The following is a 23,962-nucleotide window of genomic DNA, read 5'->3' on the forward strand; positions in this document are numbered from 1 at the left end:
ACGTGATCACAAGAGAGGGCTGCGAGGCAGGGAGCAGGGCGTGTGCGTGTAAACAGGGACAGTAAGGAGGTGCCCTAATAGGGACTTCCTGAAGCCCAAGACTACCTGAAACCACCGCATGGAAACCTCTAGGATGTAGGCTGTTTGAGGGGGGCTTGGTGTTTGATTGTTCACTGCCATATCCCCAGTGCCCGTTACGGTACCTAAAACTTAGGAGGCTCTTAATAAATAGTTGCTGAGCTAATAATGCCTGGATGTCAGGGGTGGAGGGAGGGCATTCTAGAACCAGAGAGAGTGAGTACAAAGCCACATTTCACCCGCTTGGCGATTCTTCCTGGCACCAGCCCTGGCGCTCCCTCAAGGCCAGCCCTTCTCCACATCCAGGTGATGCCAAGTTTTCTTTCCCACTCCCATTCTTCCACGTTCTTCCCTTGACCTTTCTGTTTCCCTGTCTCCTGCCTGTTGGCCTTCCGCTGGCAGAGAGGGACAGAGGGAAACGCAGAGGAGCCGAGCTCTGCCAGTGGAGCAGTGGCCCGGTGAACTCCCCATTCTGGAAGCAAAGGGTGGGAGAAAAAAATTCTGGAACATGCAATGGGTGCTCCAGAAATGTTAGTTCCTTTCCCTGAAGAGTAGACAACATTCTGGGCGTGCCCTGTGTGTGGCTGGGGATTGGTTCTGGTTTGATAATCACCGCCAAAACACCCCTCCTTTTTTTCGTAAAATGCCTTGAGGGGGACTTAATGGTATCTGAAAACTGAGGCAAGCTTCATTTCTAAAACATTCAGAAGTTAATATGCTATGAGTCATGTATTCTGCAGAGGCCTCCTCACACTCAGGAGAAAGGTTTTCCAAGTAATTAAACAATCATGTTGGACCAACCTGAAGTGCCCCAGCTCCCCTTCTCCACTGTGGACCTTCCTCTGCCCACACCAGCTGACTGCACGGCTGCCCTGGTTGAGATTAGTAAATTCTTCCTTCAGCTGTGGGAGACACTGTGTGAAAACCAAATCCTGCAATAACAATTTTCATCACTAAAGGAAGGATCAGATTTCACCCTCCTCAACCTGATTTAAGGACTTAACAGAAATAACAACCTTCATGGGATAATTAGGAAATTATCCTCTTACAAATTGGTAGATGTCTCCTTTCTTTTCCGTGGGATGAGATGGGAAGGGTATTATTTTTCTTTTTCCATGGTGAAGTGCCTGTGATTAACCATGCCACCCGGGTAATTGTTCCCTTGTGTGTAAGCTGATAGCCTGCCGTTCCGGGGTGTACCTGCCAACGCACTCCAGAATAACATATTACAGCCTCTATGCCCTTCCTGATGAAAGGAAAACTTCAGTCATGTTTAGTTAAAGGAGCTCTTTCAACCTGCCCAGTCAATACCCTAGTATGCTATGCCAAGTTGCTTCAGTCGTGTTTGACTCTTTGAGACCCTATGGACTGTAGCTATCAGGTTCCTCTCTCCATGGGATTCTCCAGGCAAGAATGCTGGAGTGGGTTGCCATGCCCCACTCTAGGAGATCTTCTTGACCCAGGGATTGAACCCATGTCTCCTGCATTTCCTGCATTGGGAGGTGGGTTCTTTACCTCTAGTGCCACCTGGGAAGCCCCAATACCTTAGAGGTGGAGAATTACACCAAGGGTAAGCAAAGGTTGCCTCCAACTAGCTAGACACTCATTTGTTAAAAGTGTGGGTGCATCCAGTCTGAGCCTTATCAATACTGCCTATTTCTGGGCTTATGGAGAACAGTGCTAAAAGTTCAGAGAACCCAGGAAGTCCCTAAGTGTCCCAGGAAAGATTTTTATTTGACAGGAGGGAGAAATTCCTAGCTGAAGATTCCTAAATCCAGATCTGTTTCAATTTATAGATCTTCTAAGATGTTATCAGAAACTAGACCAGAACTCAAAGATAAAAATGGAATTAACATTGGCCTCCTTTTCCCACTCTATCTATTCTACTCTATCTCACTTCTGTGTCTTGAGGTCTCTCTCTCTCCTTCACATGCACACACATGTACACACATACATGCACACACCCACACACGCAGAGTAACCATACAACAGGTTTGACAGATCTCTTGGAGTCGTTAAGGGATTTAGGGAGCTTTCAGTAGCTAAAAGAAGTACTAAAAGATACACATGTGTCTGTGTGTGTGTACATAAACATTTTTCACCAACTGTCTTGTTGTTCAGTCGCTAAGTCGTGTCTGACTCTGTGGTCCCATGGACTGCAGCACTCCAAGCTTCCCTGTCTTTCACCATCTCTCGGATCTTACTCAAACTCATGTCCACTGAGTCAGTGATGCCATTCAACCATCTTGTTCTCTGTCATCCCCTTCTTTTCCTGCCTTCTGTCTTTCCCAGCTTAGGGTCTTTTCCAATGAGTCGGCTCTTCACATCAGGTGGCCTAAGTATGAGCAACTGTCTAGCACTTGATATATTCCAAGAGCTCACACACATTCTTTTGCTTAATGCAGCTGGCAGACAAAAGGCTGCCAGGCAGCGTCCACATCCCCAGTCCCACCAAGGAGGAAACTGAGACTAGGACGCAGGGAGGTGACGTGACTTGGGTAGCATCATGCTATCAGGATAAGATGCAGCTGAACCCATCTTCCCTCCCAGGTCATCTGCCATAGCTGAGAGCTTATTAGAGATGCCAGTTCTCAGGCCCCACCTCAGAACAGGGGAAGAGCCCAGCAATCTGTGTTAACTAGCCTTCCAGGTAATGCCGGTGTGCACTCAAGTTTGAGAACCACTGCACTAGAGCCTACCAGAAAATACCCAGACAGGCCTTCAAGATTAACTGACCCTCCTCATCAGTTCCTTATAAGTCTAACTGCATCCACCTGACACTCACTGTTCCCTAAACATTTCTTTTTCATGTTTTTAATACCATGCTCCTGTTACTTTGAATGATTACTCTGTTCTTCTCTACCTGGCAAACTCCTGCTAATCATTTAAAACCCAATTCAAAGACCTCCCCCGTCTCAAGATTTCACCCATCTTCTCCAGCAGTCCACTTACCTTCTTCACTGTCCCCCTACAGTCCCAGGACATACCTCCACAGCATCATCATGCCCTGGGCTTCAGTTTCTCAGCATCACCTTCCTAATGGACTGTGATAAGATCGGCAGCTTAAGTCTTATTGCCTCTCGGTACTCTCAGTAGTTAGCCCTGTGCCAGGAATACAGTAGGTGCTTAATAAATATGTATTGAATTAATGAATAAGTGAATGCATGAGCCGAAGCATCATTACAAGTGTGTTGAGTAATGGAGACAGGTGACTGGCCTGGGCACACAGCTGGCTGCTCCAGAGCCTGGCGTGACCCCCAGGCATCCTGACACCCAGCCCAAAATAGTAATTGTCTAATTTCTTTCACCTTGACTCCAGTCTTTAGGTAATGTAATTGTTAAACAAGAGAGTCATTTTTGGCTACTTTGTGACAGATAATTATGACAAACACACTGAACAGGTAAAATTCTCCCCTTTAGGCTATAGCTGTGACTTGACGAGGTCATAGCCTGTCAGTTATCTCTGTGTTTGTATTTATATATGGCACCTATTGCAATGGTATCTAGACCAACTATTAAACCATTTAGAATGCCCAGGAACCAATTTGTGGCAGCCAGCAATTAGCTCCATTCATGTTTTAAGTTTTTCTCCCTTTGAAGTTTAATAGATAGTTATTATGATGTAGTCGTTACTGCCTCCAAGTTTGCAGGCTGCTCAAAGGCTAAATCTGCAGCAAGAGGAGGTTAGACTTGAGAGAGAGCGTGCACATAACCTAAAGTGACTTTTCGATTTCTGCTCCTAAGTCTGCTAATTTGCCTGGGTCTTCTTCCTCCGTGAGGAGATTCAGGATGAAAAGGGGTAAGGAACATGCCTATGTATTCACTCATTCATAAAAGCACACAATTAGTGAGCCCAACTTTGTGTTAGGGTGCTGGGGATCCCCAGGGAGCAAGATGTGGTACCTACCTTCACAGAGCTCCTAGCCTGGTGGGAGAAGGAAGGGTTGTGGGTGGGAATTCACCATCTATTATGATCGATGTTACATAGAGGCACAAGGAGGGAAGGTTGCCTATGCCGAGAGCTTGAGCATGCACAGCAGCTAGCCAGGTAACAGGGAGGGGAAACTTGGGGGTAAGAAAGAGGAAGGCATTTCGGAAGGGGTGAAAGTAGTTCCCAGGGCTGTATTCAGGCTAGATATCGGTCTGCATCTTCAGTGGTATGCTTGAAATCCAGGTGGGAACTCACAAGAGGCCCAGGCTGGGAAGGATGGAGGTCAGTGAGAGTCTGGTAGGAGAACAGGAGGAGGCAGTCAGAGTGGGCATAATTTCTCAGCAGTGCTTCCTTGTGGGTGTCAGGCACAGCCAAAAGTTTGACCCCAGTTTGTTTTGAGTCAAAGGGAACTTCTCTTTCTTCAAGTCTCTTGTGACTTTGGGGAGTAAGGACATTGCAGAAGACAGGGAGTTGTGAATAAAAGATCAGAATTCATCATGATGGTCAACTTTTCCTTCCTAAAGGCTCTTTCCCTAAGACTTATAAAAACATACTTAAAAGTCTCTTTCAGGGACTTCCCTGGTGGTCCAGTGGCTATGACTCACTTCTCCCAGTGCAGGGGGTGTGCGTTCAATTCCTGGTCAGAGAACTAGATCCCACATGCTGCAACTAAGAGTTCACATGCCATAACTAAAGGTTTCACATGCCACAATGAAGATAGAAGATCCTGTGTGCTACAACTAAGACCCAGCACAGCCAAATAAGTATTTTTTTTTTTAAGAAATCTCTTTTATCCTTAACAAAATGATCTAGCTAAATACAAGTCCTCCTTCACCCTGTGATACTGGCAAGCTCTCCCTTTAACTCCTTCCTTCCTTTGTTAACCAAGTTCCTCCACAAAATGCACTCACCCTTTCCTTTCATTCACTTTCCATCCATAGCTGCCAGGCTTGTGTCTCTACACCCACAGAAACACTAGGATAAAGGTGGTCAATGGCCTTCAATGGCCATGTGATGGACTCATTCATCGATCCAGTCAACAAAGCTTTGTTCTGTGTGTTTTCTGAATCAGGTGCTGTTCCTGGCCTGCAGATACAGCAATGTAAAGGCTTTCTCAGAGTTTACCTTTTGATGAGCTCCTTTTAGTTCTTAGGTCTCTGCAGCATTTGTCATCATTGAACTCTGCCTTCTGGGACCACTCTCTTGCTTTCCATTCACCAGTCTCCTGTGATTCTTCTATCTTCTTTATCATTCCTTCTCTATTGATTCGTTAGGGCTTGCCTGGTGACTCAGTCAGTAAAAAATCCACCTGCAACACTGGATACTCAGGTTCGATCCTTGGGTTGGGAAGATCCCATGGATAAAGAAGTGGCAACCCACTCCACTATTCTTGCCTGGGAAATCTCAAGGACAGAGGAGACTGGCGGGCTACAGTCCATGGGGTCACAAGGACTCAGACACAACTTAACAGCTAAACCACCACAACCACCATCTATTCATTAAAGCCTTACTTTAAGTAGGTTGTGTTCTAGGCTCTACACTTATCCTCCAAGGTTTTATCCTTCTCTTTGATTTTATTTGTCAGATATGTATCTCAATACCTGTATAATTAGCTCGCTCCATACATCTCCACGTGAACACCACCTGGTGTCCACAGCTGGATTCTAGCAACTGTGTGCCCACTCTGCTCCTCCTCCTGTGTTTCACAGTTCAGTGAATCCTGCTATGCGATTGTGGACACTGAGTCACCCTGGACCTGTGATTTTTCTCTTTTACCTCTTAGAAAATTTGTATATCTTAGAACATGTTTACTCGTAAGACTTATATATATATATATAAAATTTGGGGGGAGTGCACACCATGCAGCATGCAGGATCTTAGTTATCCAACCAGGGATCAGACCATGCGCCCTGCAGTGAAAATGTAGAGTCTTACCCACTGGACCAGCAAGGAAATCCCTGTAAGATATTTTTAAATGTGCTCTCAGATGAAAATCTATGTTGTGCGATGTACCGAATAAGGTGTCTGGACAAGAAAAAAAAGCACAGCCCCAGCAGTCGCCTTGTGATTTGACCAACTGTATAGAGATGGCAAAGCAGCCTAACTACCCTGCTCATCACTCTCACATTTGGACCTGGACTTTTCTTATCCCTGTGCTCCCAAAGCCGACAGCCTCTGTCTTAGGCAGGACCCCCATCATCACTTCTGCAACACTGCCACAGTCTCCTTGCCTCCAGACTGATTTCATCCAACTCTTCATTCTGCTAGCAGAGTAACTTCCCCAAATTGCAAAATTGACCATGTTCCTCCCCAATATTCTCATCTCCTCCAGCAGCAGTTCTCAATATGAAACCCCAAGACACTTTCAGGAAGTCCACAAGTCAGATTTATTACATAATAATAGTAAAGCATTACTTACCCTTTTCATCGTGCTGACATTTGCACTGATGGGGCAAAAGCCTTGGTGGGTAAAATAGTGGGTGACTCAGCATAGGTTATAGCCACAGAACCAAATGGTACTATGAACTAGTAGTTACTATAGTCTTAACACTGTGAACTCTCAGAAAGAAAAGCTGGTTTCATTTAATGAAATGAATGTCCCTGAAGAAGTAGAAAAAATATTAATTTTATTCACCTCAGCCCTGGAATGAGCATCTTTTTAATATTCTGTGACAACATGCAAAGTACCCATAAGGCAATTATGTACCAAAGTGTGATGGTCGTCTCAGAGAAGAACACTAGTGTGATCATTTGAGTTGCAAGCTAAACTAGTCTTGTTTCCCCTCACCTAACACCATTTTTATTTGAAAGTGTGACTGACAGACTGTGCTTATTCAGACATAGGTATTTGGCAGGCACATTCTTAAAGATTAATGAAGTGACTTGTCACTTTAAGGAAAATACCTGACAATGTTTGCTGCCAGTGGAAAAATTTGGATCTTACAAGCAAACATTAGAATTTTGGAAAATGCATCTGCCACTATGAGCATGGCAGCTTCCCAATACTTAACAACTTTGCTGATGAGATTGATAGTGATGTTAACAAATATGTGAAGTTTCTCTTGGATCTTGTATCATGAGATGTGTTAACATTCAGATGAGTTACATGACTCTGTGAGTCAATATTTTCCAAATGGCCAATGATTGATGTTACAAAATCATGCATAAGGAGAAAAAGATCTGTTCTAGTGTGAGACAGACCAATGGGTTTTAATGTAACATTTTGAAATATTCATTAATACAGCTTCAAATTCCACATTGCAACTCACCTTTAAGAAACTGCCTGTTATCAAATTTTAGTGTAGTATCAAAGAATATTCAAAACTATCTTAAAAGGCTATTAAAATACTACTTTCTTTTCCAACTACATATGAGAAAAGCAAGAGTTGCTTCATATACTTTTGACCAAAACATTATACTGTAAAAAATTGGGTGCAGATATGACAATCCAGCTATCTTGCATTAAAGCAGACACTTCTTGCAAATTTTTGTTTCAGACAATACAAATGTATTATATGTTATTTTTAAAATTATTTACAAAATAGTGTGTGTATGTGTGTGTGTGTTCAATCATGTCCAATTCTTCATGACCCCATGAACTATAGCCCTCCAGGCTCCTCTGTCCGTGGGATTTTCCAGACAAGAATCCTGGAGTGGGTTGCCATTTCCTCCAGGGGATCCTCCCGACCCATGGATCAAACCCATCACTCTGTGTCTCTTACATCGGCAGGCAGATTCTTTACCACTGTACCACCTGGGAAGCCCTATTAAACATTCTTAATTTCAATTTTGAATAATAATATGTGATAGTAACTATCAATATGTGTAATTCACATAAACATAAAATACTTTGAATCCTAAACAATTTTTAAAAGTGTAAAGGAGTGTTAAAGCCAAAATATTTGAGAATAGCTGACCTAGAGGATTAAGGTCCCAATTTTTTCTAGGTAGTTTATTTTTACAGAATAATTTGACTCAATGTTCAAGGTTGAAATACTGATGGCTGATAAGTATCAGTAGTTTTTATTTTTTTGGCTGTACCACACAGTATGTAGGGTATTAGTTCCTCAAACAGAGATTAAACCCTCAACCCTGCTGTTGGAAATGCAAAGTCTTAACCACTGGACCACCAGGGGAGTCCTGTTTCTCTCAGATGGGGCAGTGGTAAAGAATTCACCTGCCAATATAGGAGATGTAGGAGACACAAGTTCGATCTCTGGGTGGGGAAGATCCCCTGGAGAAGGAAATGGCAACCCATTCCAATATTGTTGCCTGGGAAATCTCATGGATAGAGGAGCCTGGTGGGCTACAGTCCACGGGATGACAGAGTCAGAAACAGCTGAATGACTGAGCACTCACACAAGCCTATACTAAGATTCACCAGCTGTTAAATTCTTACCAAGTTTGTTCCTCCCACCTTTCTCCCCCTCCTACATATAATTATATATATATATATATATATATATTTTTTTTTTTTAAATCTTCTGAAAATTGGCTATATAGGACACTTCACTATTCAGGACACTTCACTCCCAAATATTTCAACACATTCCCAAAGAACAATAACATTTTTTATAGAGCAGCATCACCATTACCACTCCTAGGAAAATCAACATTAATTCAATAATATCTTGTGATATTCAAATTTTCCCAGTTGTGCCAAGTATATGCTTTCTAGCTGTTTTCCCCTTTGATTTAGGAACTACTCAAAATATGTGTACTGCAACAGCTCAATATCAAAAAGACAAAGAACTCAATCCAAAAATGAGTAGAAAATCTAAATAGGCATTTCTCAGAAGAAGACATATAGATGGCCAACAGGTACATAATAAAATGCTTGGCATCACTATTTGTTAGAGAAATGCAAATCAAACAACAACGAGGTATCATCTCACACCAATCAGAATGGCTATCATCAAAATTTCTATAAACAATAAATGCTGGAGAGAGACAGTGGAGAGAAAGGAACCCTCCTACACTGTTTGTGGAAATGCAAACTGGTGCAGTCACTACGGAGAACAGTATGGAGATTCCTTAAAAACCTAAAAATAGAGTTACTATATGATTCAGCAATCCCAATCCTGGGCATATATTCAGAGAAAAGCCTAGTTCAAACAGGTACATTCACCCCAGTGTTCATTGCAGCACTATTTACAATAGGCAGGACATGGTGGCAGCCTAAATGTCCATCAACAGAGGATGGATAAAGAATATGTGGTACATTTATATAATTTTAAAAATTAATTTATATTTTTATTAAAGGATAATTGCTTTACAGAATTTTGTTGTTTTCTGCCAAACCTCAACATGAATCAGCCATTGGTATACCTATATTTCCTTCCTTTTGAACTTCTCTCCCACCTCCCTCCCCATCCCACCCCTCTAGGTTGATACAGAGCCCCTGTCTGAGATTCCTGAGCCATACAGCAAATTCCCATTGGCTATCTATTTTACATATGGTAATGTAAGTTTCCATGTTACTCTTTCCATATATTGCACCCTCTCCTCCCCTCTCTCCATGTTCACAAGTCTATTCTCTATGTCTGTTTCTCCATTGCTGCCCTATAAATAAATTCTTCAGTACCATTTTTCTAGATTTTTTATATATGTGTTAGAATATGATATTTATCTTTCTCTTTCTGACTTGACTTCACTCTGTATAATAGGTTCTAGTTTCAACCATCTCATTAGAACTGACTCAAAGACATTCCTTTTTATGGCTGAGTAATATTCCACTGTGTATATGTAACACAACTTCTTTATCCATTCATCTGTTGAAGGACATCTAGGTTGCTTCCATGTTCTAGATATTGTAAATAGTGCTGCAATGAACAATGGGATATATGTGTCTTTGGTTTCGTCAGGGTACATGCCTAGGAGTGGGATTCCTGATTCATATGGTGATTTTATTCCTAGTTTTTTAATGAATCTCCATACTATCTTCCATAGGGGCTGTATCAATTTACATTCCCACCAACAGTGCAAGACCATTCCCTTTTCTCCACACCCTCTCCAGCATCTATTTTTTTGTAGACTTTTAATGATGGCCATTCTGATCAGTGTGAGGTGATATCTCATTGTAGTTTTGATTTGCAGTTCTCTAATAATGAGCGATGTTGAGCATCTTTTTGTGTGTTTGTCAGCCATCCATATGTCTTCTTTGGAGAAATGTTTGTTTAGGTCTTTTCCCCACTTATTGATTGGGTTGTTTGTTTTCCTGGTATTGAGCTGTATGAACTGCTTCTATATTTTGGAAATTAATCCTTTGTCAGTTGTTTCATTTGCTATTATTTTCTCCCATTCTGAGAGTTGTCTTTTCACCTTGCTTATAGTTTCCTTTGCTGTGCAAAAGCTTTTAAGTTTAATCAGATCCCACTTGTTTACATTTGTTTTTATTTCCATTACTCTAGGAGGTGAGTCATAGAGGATATTGCTTTGATTTATGCCATTGAGTGTTCTGCCTATGTTTTCCTCTAAGAGTTTTATATTTTCTGGTCTTACATTTAGGTCTTTAATCAATTTTGAGTTTATCTTTGTGTAGGGTGTTAGGAAGTGTTCTAATTTCATTCTTTTACATGTAGCTGTCCAGTTTTCCCAGCACCATTGATTGAAGAGGCTGTCTTTATCCCATTGTATGTTCTTGCCTCCTTTGTCAAAAATAAGGTACCCAGAGATGCATGGGTTTATTTCTGGGCTTTCCATCTTGTTCCATTGGTCTGTATTTCTGTTTTTGTGCCAGTACCATACTGTCTTGATGACTGTAGCTTTGAAGTATAGTCTGAAGTCAGGAAGGTTGATTCCTCCAGCTCCATTCTTCTTTCCCAAGACTGCTTTGGCTATTTGGGGTCTTTTGTGTTTCCATATGAATTGTGAAATTGTTTGTTCTAGTTCTGTGAAAAATGTCATGGTAATTTTATAGAGATCTCACTGAATCTGTAGATTGCATTTGGTAGAATAATCATTTTCACAATAATTGATTCTTCCTATCCAGGAACATGGAATATCTCTCCATCTGTTTACATTTGTTTTTATTTCCATTACTCTAGGAGGTGAGTCATAGAGGATATTGCTATCCTTTGACTCCTTTCATCAATGTCTTATAATTTTCTGTGTATAGTTATTTTGTCTCCTTAGGTAAGTTTATTTCTAGATATTTAATTCTTTTTGTTGCAATGGTGAATGAGATTGAGTCCTTAATTTCTCTTTCTGATTTTTCATTGTTAGTATATAGAAATGCAAGTGATTTCTGTGTATTGATTTTGTATCCTGCAACTTTGCTAAATTCACTGATTAGCTCTAGTAATTTTCTGATACTATCTGTAGGGTTTTCTGTGTACAGTATCATGTCATCTGCAAACAGTGAGAGCTTTACTTCTTCTTTTCTGATCTGAATTCCTTTTATTTCTTTTTCCTCTCTGATTGCTGTAGCTAGGACTTCCAGAACTATGTCGAATATTAGTTGTGAAAGTGAACACCCTTGCCTTGTTCCTGATCTTAGGGGGAATGCTTTCAATTTTTCACCATTAAGAATAATGTTTTCTGTAGGCTTATCATATATGGCCTTTACTATGTTGAGGTAGGCTCATTCTATGCCCATTTTTTGAAGAGTTTTAATCATAAATGGATGCTGAATTTTGTCAAAGGTTTCTTCTGCATCTATTGAGATTATCATATGGTTTTATCTTTCAATTTGTTAATATGGTGTATCACATTGATTAATTTGCATGTACTGATGACTCCTTGCATCCCTGGAATAAATCCAACTTGATCATGGTGTATGAGCTTTTTGATGTGTTGCTGAATTCTATTTGCTAAAATTTTGTTGAGGATTTTTGCATCTATGTTCATCAATGATATTGGCCTTTGGTTTTCTTTTTTTGTGGTTTCTTTGTCTGGTTTTGGTATCAGGGTGATGGTGGCCTCATAGAATGAGTTTGGAAGTGTTCCTTCCTCTGTAATTTTTTGAAAGAGTTTTAGAAGGATAGGCATTAACTTTTCTCTAAATGTTTGATAGAATTCTCCTGTGAAGTGATCTGGTTCTGGGTTTCTGTATTTTGGGAGAGTTTTGATCAGTTTCAATTTCAGTGCTTATAATTGGGTTGTTCATTGTGTTTCTTCCTTGTTTAGCCTTGGAAGATTGAACTTTTCTAAGAATCTGTCCATTTCTTCCAGGTTATCCATTTTATTGCCATATAGTTGTTCATTATAGTCTCTTATAATCTTTTGTATTTCTGCATTGTCTGTTGTAACCTCTCCCTTTTCATTTCTAATTTTGTTGATTTGATTCTTCTCTTTTTTTCCTTGATGAGTCTGGCCAAAGATTTGTCAATTTTGTTTATCTTCTCAAAGAACCAGCTTTTAGTTTTATTAATCTTTACTATTGTTTCTTTCTTTTTCATTTATTTCTGCTCAGATTTTTATTATTTTTTTCCTTCTTCTAATTTTGGGGTTTTTTTGTTCTTCTTTTTCCAGTTGTTTTAGGTGTAAAGTTAGATTGTCTATTGAATGTTTTTCTTGTTTCTTGAGGTAGGATTGTATTGCTATAAACTTCCCTCTTAGGACTGCTTTTGCTGCATCCCATAGGTTTTGAGTTGTGTTTTCACTGTCATTTGTTTCTAGAATTTTTTTTTATTTCCCTTTTGATTTCTTCAGTAACCTGTTGGTTATTTAGAATTGTATTGTTTAATCTCCATGTTTTTGTGTTTCTTAGAGTTTTTTCTTGTAATTGGTGTCTAGTCTCATAGCGTTGTGGTCAGAGAAGATGTTTGATACATTTTCAATTTTCTTAAATTTACTGAGGTTTGATTTGTGACCCAAGATGTGGTCTGTCCTGGAGAATGTTCCATGTGCACTTGAGAAGGTGTATTCTTCTGCATTTGGATGGAATATCCTGAAGATATAAATGAGGTCCATCTTATCTAATGTATCATTTAAGACTTGTGTTTCCTTATTAATTTTCTGTTTTGACGATCTGTCCATTGATGTGAGTGGGGTGTTAAAGTCTCCTACTATTATTGTGCTACTGTCAACTTCTCCTTTCAAGTCTGTTAGTGTTTGTCTTATGCATTGAGGTGCGCCTATGTTGGGTGCATAGATATTTATAATTGTTATGTCTTCCTCTTGGATTTATCCCTTGATCATTATGTAGTGTCCTTCCTTATCTTCTTTATTTTAGGGTCTATTTTGTCTGATATGAGGATTGCTACTCCAGCTTTCTTTTGCTTCCCATTTGCATGGAATATATTTTTCCATCCTCACACTTTCAGTGTAAATGTGTCTTTAGGTCTGAAGTGGGTTTCTTGTAGACAGAATATATATGGGTCTTATTTTTGTATCCATTCAGCCAGTCTGTGTCTTTTGGTTGAAGCACTTACTCTATTTATATTTAAAATAACTTTTGATATGTGTGTTCCTATTGCCATTTGCTTAATTGTTTGGGGTTGATTTTGTAGATCTTTTTCCTTCTCTTGTATTTCTTGACTATATAAGTTGCTTTAACATTGTTGTAAAGCTGGTTTGGTGGTACTGAATTCTCTTAACTTTTGCTTGTTTGAAAAGCTTTTTATTTCTTCATCAGTTTTGAATGAGATCCTTGCCAGGTACTTGCCAGTAATCTTGGTTGTAGATTTTCCCCTTTCAGTACTTTAAATATTTCCTGCCATTCCCTTCTGGCCAGCAGAGTTTCTGCTGAAAGATCAGCTGTTAAACATATGGGGTGTCCCTTGTATGTTACTTGTTGCTTTTCCCTTGCTGCTTTTAATAGTCTTTCTTTGTTTAGTCTGTGTTAGTTTGATTAGTATGTGACTTGGCATGTGCCTCCTTGGGTTTATCCTGTATGGGACTCTTTGTACTTCTTGAAATTGATTGACTATTTCCTTTTCCATGTTGGGGAAATTTTCAACTATTATTTCTTCAAAAAATTTCTCATACCCTTTCTTTTTCTCTTTTTCTTCTGGACCCCCTATAATTTGAATGTTGGTGCATATGATATTGTCCCAGAGGTCTCTGAGACTATCCTAAGTTCTTTTCATTCTTTTTACTTTGTTCTGCTCTTCAGAAGTTATTTTCACAATTCTATCTTCCAGTTGACCAATTTGTCCTTCTGCTGCAGATATTGCTATTGATTCCTTCTAGAGTATTTTTAATTTCAGTAATTGTGTTGTTTGTCTCTGTATGCTTATTCTTATTTCTTCTAAGTCCTTGTTAATTGATTCTTGCATTTTCTCCATTTTGTTTTCAAGGTTTTTGATCAACTTTACTAATATTATTCTGAATTCTTTTTCAAGTAGTTTGCCTATTTCCTCTTCATTTATTTGGATTTCTGTGTTTCTAGTTTGTTCCTTCATTTATATAGTATTTCTCTGCCTTTTCATTACCTTTTAAAAAAATTATTGTGTTTGAGGTCTCCTTTTCCCAAGCTTCAAGGTTGAATTCTTTCTTCCTTTTGGTTTCTGCCCTCTAAGGTTGGTCCAGTGGTTTGTGTAAGCTTCTTATAGGGTTAGATTTGTGCTGAGTTTTTGTTTGTTTGTTTGTTTTTCCTCTGATGGGCAAGGCTGAGTGAGGTGGTAATCTGTTTGCTGAGGTTTGGGTTTGTATTTTTGTTCTGTTTGTTGTTTAGATGAGGTGTCCTGCACAGGGTGCTACTGGTGGTTGGGTGATGCTGGGTCTTGTATTCAAGTGGTTTCCTTTGTGTGAGTTCTCACTATTTGATACTCCCTAGGGTTCAATGGCAGCCCACTCCAGTATTCTTGCCTGGAAAATCCCATGGACAGAGGAGCCTTGTAGGCTACAGTCCATGGGGTTGCAAAGAGTCAGACACGACTGAGCGACCTCACTTCACTTCACTTCAGGGTTAGTTCTCTGGTAGTCTAGGGTCTTGGAGTCAGCGATCCCACTCCAAAGGCTCAGGGCTTGATCTCTGGTTAGGAATGAAGATTCCACAAATGGTTTGTTATGGCATTAAGGGAGATTAAAACAAATACTCCAAAATGAGAAACTAAAGAGGAACCCCAGACAAATGGCAGTTACAAAATCAGGCAAATAATAATTAAAATAATGGAATATACACATATACATATACACCTATAAGCAAAGTCAAAACAGTCCAACAGAAATAAAGTACAGCAGATTGATCCAGCCAACTAAGGAAATAAAAAATTATATTTACCAGTTAAGAACAAAACTAACTAAAGCACAAACCAGAAAACAAAAGTAAAGCAAGGTGCCAAGTGGGGAATAAAGCAATGAAAATAAAACTAACAAATAATTTGAGAGGAAAGGAAAAAAGAAAAGAAAGAAAAAAATAGATATGCAAAGTTAAATAGAGGTAGATGAAGATTTATATACATTAAAGGTTAACTGCAAGGGGAAAAGAACAGTAGGAAAAGCAAACAAGGGAATAAATGTTGAAAAATAATAATAAAACTAAAAAATAAATAAAATAAACAAATATTAATAAAAATAATAATCATATTTTTATGTTTTAAAAACTAAAAATTAAAATTAAATAAAGAGAAAAAAAAAGGGAAACTCCACAGAACTGCAAAAGCCCAATGTAGAGGCAGAGGTTTATAACAAAAATAAAAAATGTGACTGAGAAAAAGAAAACATTTAAATGCTTAATTAGATTTCATAGTGCCAATAAAATCCACAACTTCAACAGAGGGAGGAAAAAGAAAAGAAAAAACAATCCAAAAGAATCTACAGGACAAGTCAAAACACAAGAAAAATAAATGTTTCTCTTGAGTCACTGCTGTCAGGATCCTTTCCCTCGCTGGGAGTCACAGTCCACCTCACCTCCCTAGGATGCCCTGTAACATTGCCATTGGACTTATTGTCGGGGCAGCTCAGGTTCTAATTTTGGTCCTACTGTGTGTGGTCTTGCCTCCCATGTCCACAGCTCTCAGAACTAGTGCGTTTTCTTTTGAGGGAGCTCTCAGTGACCTTTATATATTCCATAGACACAGGGTCTGCCTAGTTGATCGCGTGGATTTAATCTGCAGCTTGTACAGCTGGTGGGAAGGTTTTGGGTCTTCTTCCTTAGCCACACTGCCACTGGGTTTCAACTGTGATTTTATTTCCACCTTTGCATATGGGTCACACACTGGGGTTTGTTCCCGAGGCTGCCCTGGAGGGCTTGGGTTTACCCCTGTGAGGGCCAGGTGTGGAGGTGGTGCAGCTGCTTGAGTCACAGGGGTTCTGGCAGCACCACGTACTCAGGGGAGTTGGTGGCTAGGGAAGCAGGAAATGTAGTGGTCTAGAAGGGTATTGCAACTAGTATTGGCCAATATGCTACAGTATTCTTGCCTGCAGAAACCCCCAACAGAGAAGCCTGGGAGGCCACAGTCTATAGGGTCACAAAGAGTTGGACGTGACCAATGCAACCCAGTGTGCATAGATGCAAGATTCCCCGCCCCCCCCCCCCGTGGCAGCTCTGCCCCAGTGAGAGTTGAGCATGAAGGTGATGCAGCTGCTTGGCTTGTGGGGACCCGGGTGGCGCAAAGTGTGCAGGGACACAGACTGCTTCCACCCCAGGAGTTATGGCCTATCAGAGTCTTTTCAAGCCTCTTGCAGCTGGCGATCAGAAGGCCTCTTTGACCAGTCTTTCTCCATAGCTCTGCCCCTTCAGGCACTTAGAGGGCTCCCTTACCTGGGGTCCTTCTCTGTGGTTCCGCGCATCAGGCACATGGAGGGGCTGTCCTGGCTGGGGTCCTACTCTGTAGATGGGTGCGTGAGGCACATAAAGGGGCACCCTGGGTGGGCTCCTGCTCTGTACTCCACTGGGTCAGGCTCTTGATGGGCAAGCCTCTTTATTCTTCAGCTGCCTATGCTGGCGTGTGGGGACAGAGAGGCTATGGTGATGGCTCTACCCTCTAGGTGTGACTCAGCAGTATCGCCTTGCTTTCATGGCTGCCCAGCATTCCTCCACAAGCATTTTTCATACCAATCTCCTCCCTCCCATCCCCTCAATCCGTCTCTCCACAGTCAACAGCAGCCCTCGACCTGGGATTGCTCCACAATCCCTAAACTCCTGCTCCCAGCCACTGCGCCTTCCACGGGACTTGGGTCCCTGTCCAGGGTATGTATGGCTGTGGCAAGGACTGTCTGATTCTCATTCCATTGAGGCTGCCGCAGATTAGCTGCTTGACTCTCAGCCTTAAATGTTTCTCCTCTGACTCAGACAATTGCCCTGATGTGGGGATCAGACCCCTGCTTCAGTTCCCCCACCCACTGAGGGCAGGTCCAGTCCTACTAACACTCCTGTTTTTCCCCCTAGTTCCTTAGTCCTACCGAGTTTTGTGTGGTTCTATATATTCTTTTCCGCTGGCCAGGTACTCCTGTCAGCTCCCAGCTGGTGTCCTGCATGCACTTCTGTGTCTGAAGGTGTATTCCTGCTGTGTCCATGGAGAGAGATGTACTCTACATCTACCTACTCCTCCGCCATGTTGTTCTCCAATACATACAATTGAATGTTACTTAGCTATAGAATGGAATGAAATAGAATGGAATCATACACTAGACACTTTTTTGCCTGTATTATTTCATTTAGCACAATGATTTTGAGATTCATTCATATTCCTTTTTGTGACTATTATTCTATTGCATGAATATACCACAAATTTATGTATCCAAATAAGCATTTGGATTGTTTCCAGTTTGGAGCTAAATTCTGAGCCTAAAAAAAAACATGAATCATAATCAGTTGAGAAATCAGAAAAATGAGAGAAAATATTATAATTTCCCAGTAAGAATTAGAGCTTAATTATTAACATAGGGACATTACTGGCTCAAAGGAATCGACTCAACATCAAGGCAAGGGCTAGAGCCAGGAACAGTGGGCTTCAGAGCTAAACATTAAATTTGGTGTCCCTGGGAACCAGGGGAGGAACATCAGGAAAGAGACAAGCACTCAGCCTTGATCTGGCTAGTGGCACTGGTGTAAATGTTTTCATGGTCCTGTCTGCTAATCATAATGTCATTCTTGCCAATAAAATAAATACTAATATGCTTATACATATTGCTTACTTTATACAGATTCTGTATGTGTGTACTAAGAAACAAGTTTTGGAAGCCAAAATAAGTCTCTACATGGGCAATTTTGGCAAATAATTCTGTGAAGTTCTGTTCACCTTATTAGAGGATATGAATCTTACTAAATGTTCATTGGTGTTTCTAGTGTTTAAACACCCAAAGCCACAGTTCTTTGCAAATATTTTGACAAAATACATACAATGAGAAAAGCAGATTAAGGCTGCTATTTAATGACCTAAGAGATCAGAGTCTGATCTAAAATTTGAATTTAAAAAATCAATGGCCATTTCAATGGCGAAACAAAAACCAGGGCAAACAGACAAAATATTCTTGTTACTGAAAAAGGAAATGATCTGATTTGAAGCAACATACTCACTAATCATTCAATTTGAAGGTGCTTTTGAACACACCCTCAACCAACCAATTCCATGAACCTCACAAAAGATGAAAGACATTTTTCTGCATCTGGAGTGCTTATCTTGAAACTAAGATTTCACTGTTGGACTGCAAGACTCATGCTTATGTGATTTGTAATTTTAAGAGTAATTTTTAAGTCTTAAATATTTGTGATATTATCTTTGGATTTTTAAAATGGTTTTTTACTTGAAATTTATTTTGTGTTAATGTTCTCTTTTAATTTTATCTTCTGTGTGTCTATGCTTAGTCACTCAGTCATGTTCAATTCTTTGCAACCCTTTGGCCTTTAGCCTGCCAGGCTCCTCTGTCCATGGGATTTTCCAGGCAAGAGTACTTGCCTTTCCTTCCTCCAGGGGATCTTCCCAATCCAGGGATCTCTCCTGTATTGCAGGCAGATTCTTTACCCACTGAGCCATTGAGGAAACCCTTAATTTTATCTTCTCATCAAATGTCCATATTAGGTAGATGTAATTTTTACATGTTACTGAAACAAATAATTTTGTTCCAGTATTTTGGATCACATAGTAATAGCCTGATGCTGCGAGAGACTGAGGGCAGTAGAAGAGGGCATCAGAGGATGAGATGGCTGGATGGCATCACCAATGCAATGGACATGAACTTGGGAAAGCTTCAGGAGATGGTGAGGGACAGGGAGGCCTGGCGTACTGTAGTCCATGGGGTCGCAAAGAGTGGGACATGACTGGGCGAATGAACAACAACAGCAAATAGTAATAGTCAACAACTTATTATATATTTTCTTCTTTACAGAAAACTTTTCAAATATCTAGTATAACCCTACCACAGAAAAGCTGTTCATTGTTCATTATTGTGGCCAATTTTTATTATTTAAAAACATGTAACTAAAGTGTTATGGAAAAATACAGAATAAATTATGATTTGGGGAATACCTAGGAATTCCAATTTCTTGTTTCTGCCTCACAAAAATTATTATCTGTCAGGAATTTGGAAATGCTGTCCTGTATTAAGGCAGACACAGTGAAAGTAGAGAGGAAAAGAAAAAATAAAAGGATATTTAAGAGGTAAATCATCAGATTTAGTGGCTGATTTAACGTGAGAAATAGGGAAGAAGTGAGTCCAGAATAACTTCTGGAGTGTCTGGTTTTGTGGACATGGGTGGTGAAGATTTTGGGAAGAGAAGTTGTTTGGGACAGCTAGATTGTTGGAACACAGAACTTTTGAGGAGCCTGAGTCATTCGACTGAGAGTATTTCCTCTATTTGGGGCTCAGCAAAGAGGTCTGTTCTAGAAACAGAGGTCCAAGACTCAGTAACAAATAGGAGTCAGAACTCTGGGCAAGTTGGTATTTGCTTCCAACTATTTGGGACTTGTTTAAGACATTGACAGTATAACAGCAGAGGTGGGCGTCTGGGAGCAGGATGGGATAATTATTTTAGTGCTTTCCCAACCTTACACATTATCTTAGTCATTTTGGCAAGCAAACAAACCATAACGACAACCGGTTATGGTTTTTAGCCTCTTGAACTTCCGAAGTTACAGATTTATGTACTTTAAAACAATGAAATAGAAATACCTTTTGGTTTTCCTTTAGTTGAAACCACAATTTAAGTGAGAAGGAGAAATATTTCCCCATTCTTTTTCTTTTAATTGCAACATTGTAAAACACAGAGGAAAAACTTATGAAAATAAGGTAAATCAACTAGGAAGTCGTAGAGAAAAGGAGATGAAGAGAACCTGGCATTATCTCACGTGTAACCCGGCATTTAGCCCATATGCTACCTTTAACCTTATGGGCCACAAGGTCCTCATTCTAATTATTTTTTAAAAATTGACCATCTGTGACTGTGTTCTTATTTGTATGCTATAGAGCTCTTAGTTAAGCAAGAGCTCCAGAGTCAGAAAAATTAAGGTCTGAATCCTGACTCCACTGCTTCCAGCTATGTGACCTGAGGTGAGCTGTATAATCCTTCTAAGCTTCAGTTTCCGTAGATGCAAAATGAGTCATCCTTGACTTCTCCCATTCTCTAACCCGTCCAGGCATCTACTAAACATTTCTTGTCTCTGCCACCAGCTCTCTGTCCCCGCTGCCAGTTCCCAGCTCCAAGGTATGGACATCTCGTGTATGAACCCTTAAAGCCAGCCACCTATAACTTTCCCTACATTTAATCTTGCTCTCTTGAATTTCCATTCTTGACCCCACAGCCAGAGTGATCATCTGAAATCATAAACTCTACAATTAAAAATCCTGTAGTATCTCTCTACTGCTCTTAGCTTTCACCACCTATCGCCACCCCCAACATTCTTTGAGGCCCTTCTGGCCTTAGGGTCTTTGCACAAATATAAGATAACCTCCGTCTCCCCAACCTTGTGCACTTTGACTACCTAATCCATTTTTATCTGGCAAGTCTCAGCTTGGAGGCCATTTTCTCAAGAAGTCTCTCTCCCCAATCCCCAGTTCTGGATTAGATTCCCTTTAGAGGTGTTCCTATACACAATATACTTCTCTCATCCATTCTGCATTCTGTTTTCCCTAACTTTGTATTAAATGTTTTTAATAACTACATATTGTATTAGTGAAGTGAAGTTGGCTCAGTTTGACTGTTTGACTCTTTGCAACTCTATGGACTGTAGCCTGGCAGGCTCCTCCATCCATGGGATTTTCCAGGCAAGAATACTGGAGTGGGTTGCCATTTTCTTCTCCAACTTATTGTATTAGTCATGGTTTTATTAGGAAAAGAGAAACCACTCTCTATGCCCCACAAGTATTAATAGTTTTAAGAAAGTAAGGCTTACGCAACCACTGGGATAGCAAAGATCAAGAAGGTCATCATAAGCATTCTCAACCTATGACATTGAAACATGTGATCTCCAAGAGCTGACCTGGGAAACTACAAAACTTATGAATCTCTGAGATACTTCCACCAGCCATCTCAGCCTGTAGCATAACATAGGTGATTCTCAAAAAATCTACCTAATGCAGTTTGAACCTGCATTTCTCTATGTATCTGCTTCCATCTGCCTCTGGGGAATAATAATTCCTTCTTCTGCTCCCCTTTCCTCCTAAGTGCCTTTCATAGGATGTTGCCTCCTGGAGCCAGGCAGAGAAGAGGTGCCTGGAAATGCAGCTACCAGCTTCTCTTCTTCATGGCAGGAAGACCTCAGAAGGGGATTTCAATGATGTCCAGTTTATAACCCACTATTCAGCACATCTATCCTATGACAACGGGAAACATTTATGCTAATGACATTAATGGTATATTGAACTTTATAGACATTCTGCTTGTTCACTGGGCACCAAGGCCTAGGTTCCTCTTAAGTCACAAGAACTGCCTGGCAATGCACCTTCAATCTGGTCTGAACAATGAATGTTATGACTGAAGCTGAGTTGCTCGTGTACTTTTATGACTCCTAAGTGGATAGATGAGTCACATCCTTGGGTCCTACACACAGTCCATTAAAAACAACAAGTCTCTACTGACCCGGGAAGAAACAGTGCAGTCTTGCTCTCACTAATTTCATTCCTGGCAAGGTTGCCATAAGTCAAACTGTTGGATGGTGAATCAGATTTCCTAGCAAAAACTAAGCCACTTGCATTACCAACAGCTGAGTGACCAACTTTGTCTAGAAAATGACACAAATGCCATCATCAACTGAATGCAAATTATATATCTGTACACAAGTCAGTATAAAGCTTTATGAAATGTATAAATACCAAACAGGGAGATAGAAAAGTCAACCACTGTTATACAATAATCAATTAAACCTTTAATATCTTAGCATGATTTTTGTTATACTTACCACAATGAGTAGAAAGTGAAACTGCACTTTCCTAAGCAATTTTTGGATGTGTTCTGATAAGATTCTTTAAATAGAACTTTGAGGAGACAAGGGTTTGTGATGACTTGGAGGAAATAAATCCCATGAGGCATGCACCTGCTGCCAAGTTGTTAGTGCAAATTTTCTTGAAGCTGGCAAATATACAAAGCAACATGTAATTGGTCATTAGCATTTGAATTCTGTTTTGCTTTCTGAACTGCTACTCCATAAGCACTAACTACTACCTTTATCCTATCTTGTGGTAGGCATACTTCTTAAAGAATTTTTTGCTTTTAGGATGCACGACCTAACCTTTGTTTGCACTGAAATTTCCATCACTTCATCTCCTATTATGTTGTTTTTGAGTATCAAGAATGCTCCCTTCCTGGCCTGAAATTATAACCAGGCTAACCAGTATACATCATTAGTTTGGTCTCGAGTCCAGAAAAGATTATTGTGCAGCTATAGTTGAATTGAATCTTCTAGTGGAGAAATGTACTTTCCACTAAAAAAGGAAAAAAGACTCAAAAAAAAAAAAAAAGAGTGAGGGTTTCTCTGGTGGCTCAGTGGTAAAGAATCTGCCTGCCACTGCAGAAGATAAAGGTTCGATCCCTGGTCTGGGAAGATCCCATGTGCCACAGAGCAATTAAGCCACAGGCATTGAGCCTGTGCTCTAGAGCCCGGGAACTGCGACTAGTAAAGCCCATGCACCCTAGAGTCCATGTTCTGCAACAGAAGCCACCACATTGAGAAACCTACACAGCACAGCTAGAGAGTGGTCCCTGCTCATTGCAACCGTGCGGGTCCACAGAAACAAATATCCCTCCAGCAAAGCCAAAAATAAATAAAAAATTATTTTTAAAAGGGAGCTAAAAGTTAGAATACTTTTAAGTACTAAAATAGTCACTTCTTTTCTGCATAAGCACGTTGGAACATACAGTAGTCTTCAGAAGTGACTGCCTTGGGCTAAACATCTCTGGAGTTCTTTATGAACTGGTATAATCAACATGGTCAGTCTTACCCGCTTTACGTTCACAAGAAAATTATCCTTTGTCTGCGGCCTTTTCTTTTCTCCCCCCGTCTCTCTCCTCATCTCCACTTTGTACTGAATTCCAGTTTTCCCTTCTACTCTGTGACCTTCATGCTAGAGCTTAACAGGAGTCTTTGAGTGCGGAGGTGAGTACCAGAGGATGGGGGTGGTGGAGGAGGCTTCCCATGACAGGGAAGGGAAGCTGATATGGGGCGCACTGGGAAGACAGGCCCAAGGCCATACACCACCAGCACTACACGGACACATACGACATTTGTGTTCCCAAGGTCACTGACAAGGCAAGTTTTCCAAAGTCTCTGGTAACTTGAGTGTTGGCATCTGTGAAATGAGTGGGCTGCAGTAGCTAACCCTTCTTCCTGCTCTAACATTCTATGGACAGACAATGCATGTTGTCTGCCTCTTGAAAGGACACAATGGGTACAATTCACTAAGCCACAGAAGTGTAGATCCGTGCCAGAGGCCAGTGTGAATTTAGGTAGAGAGCACTCAAACATCCATCTGAATTCTAACACTGTAAGTTGATGATGGATATCCGGAATCCAGTGGGCTGCATCCCGGAAAGGCACAGTGGAGGAAGTGGGATTTCTAGAGACTTCTGCATAATGAGAGACAGCGAGTCAACTTAGCAGCTTCTCAGTTCAAGCGACCACATGCTTTAAG

General features: G+C 40.5%; 1 long non-coding RNA gene across 1 annotated transcript; it reads left to right on the top strand.

The window, feature by feature from the left end:
- Positions 1-295: 295 nt before the first annotated feature.
- LOC110133639 (uncharacterized) lies at positions 296-21,814 on the top strand. The gene is made up of 2 exons (XR_002312832.2): positions 296-384; positions 21,501-21,814. It is a non-coding gene; the product is annotated as an uncharacterized lncRNA (long non-coding RNA).
- Positions 21,815-23,962: the final 2,148 nt, after the last annotated feature.

This window comes from Odocoileus virginianus, chromosome 28 (assembly GCF_023699985.2).
Source record: "Odocoileus virginianus isolate 20LAN1187 ecotype Illinois chromosome 28, Ovbor_1.2, whole genome shotgun sequence".
NCBI classification, from domain to species: domain Eukaryota; kingdom Metazoa; phylum Chordata; class Mammalia; order Artiodactyla; family Cervidae; genus Odocoileus; species Odocoileus virginianus.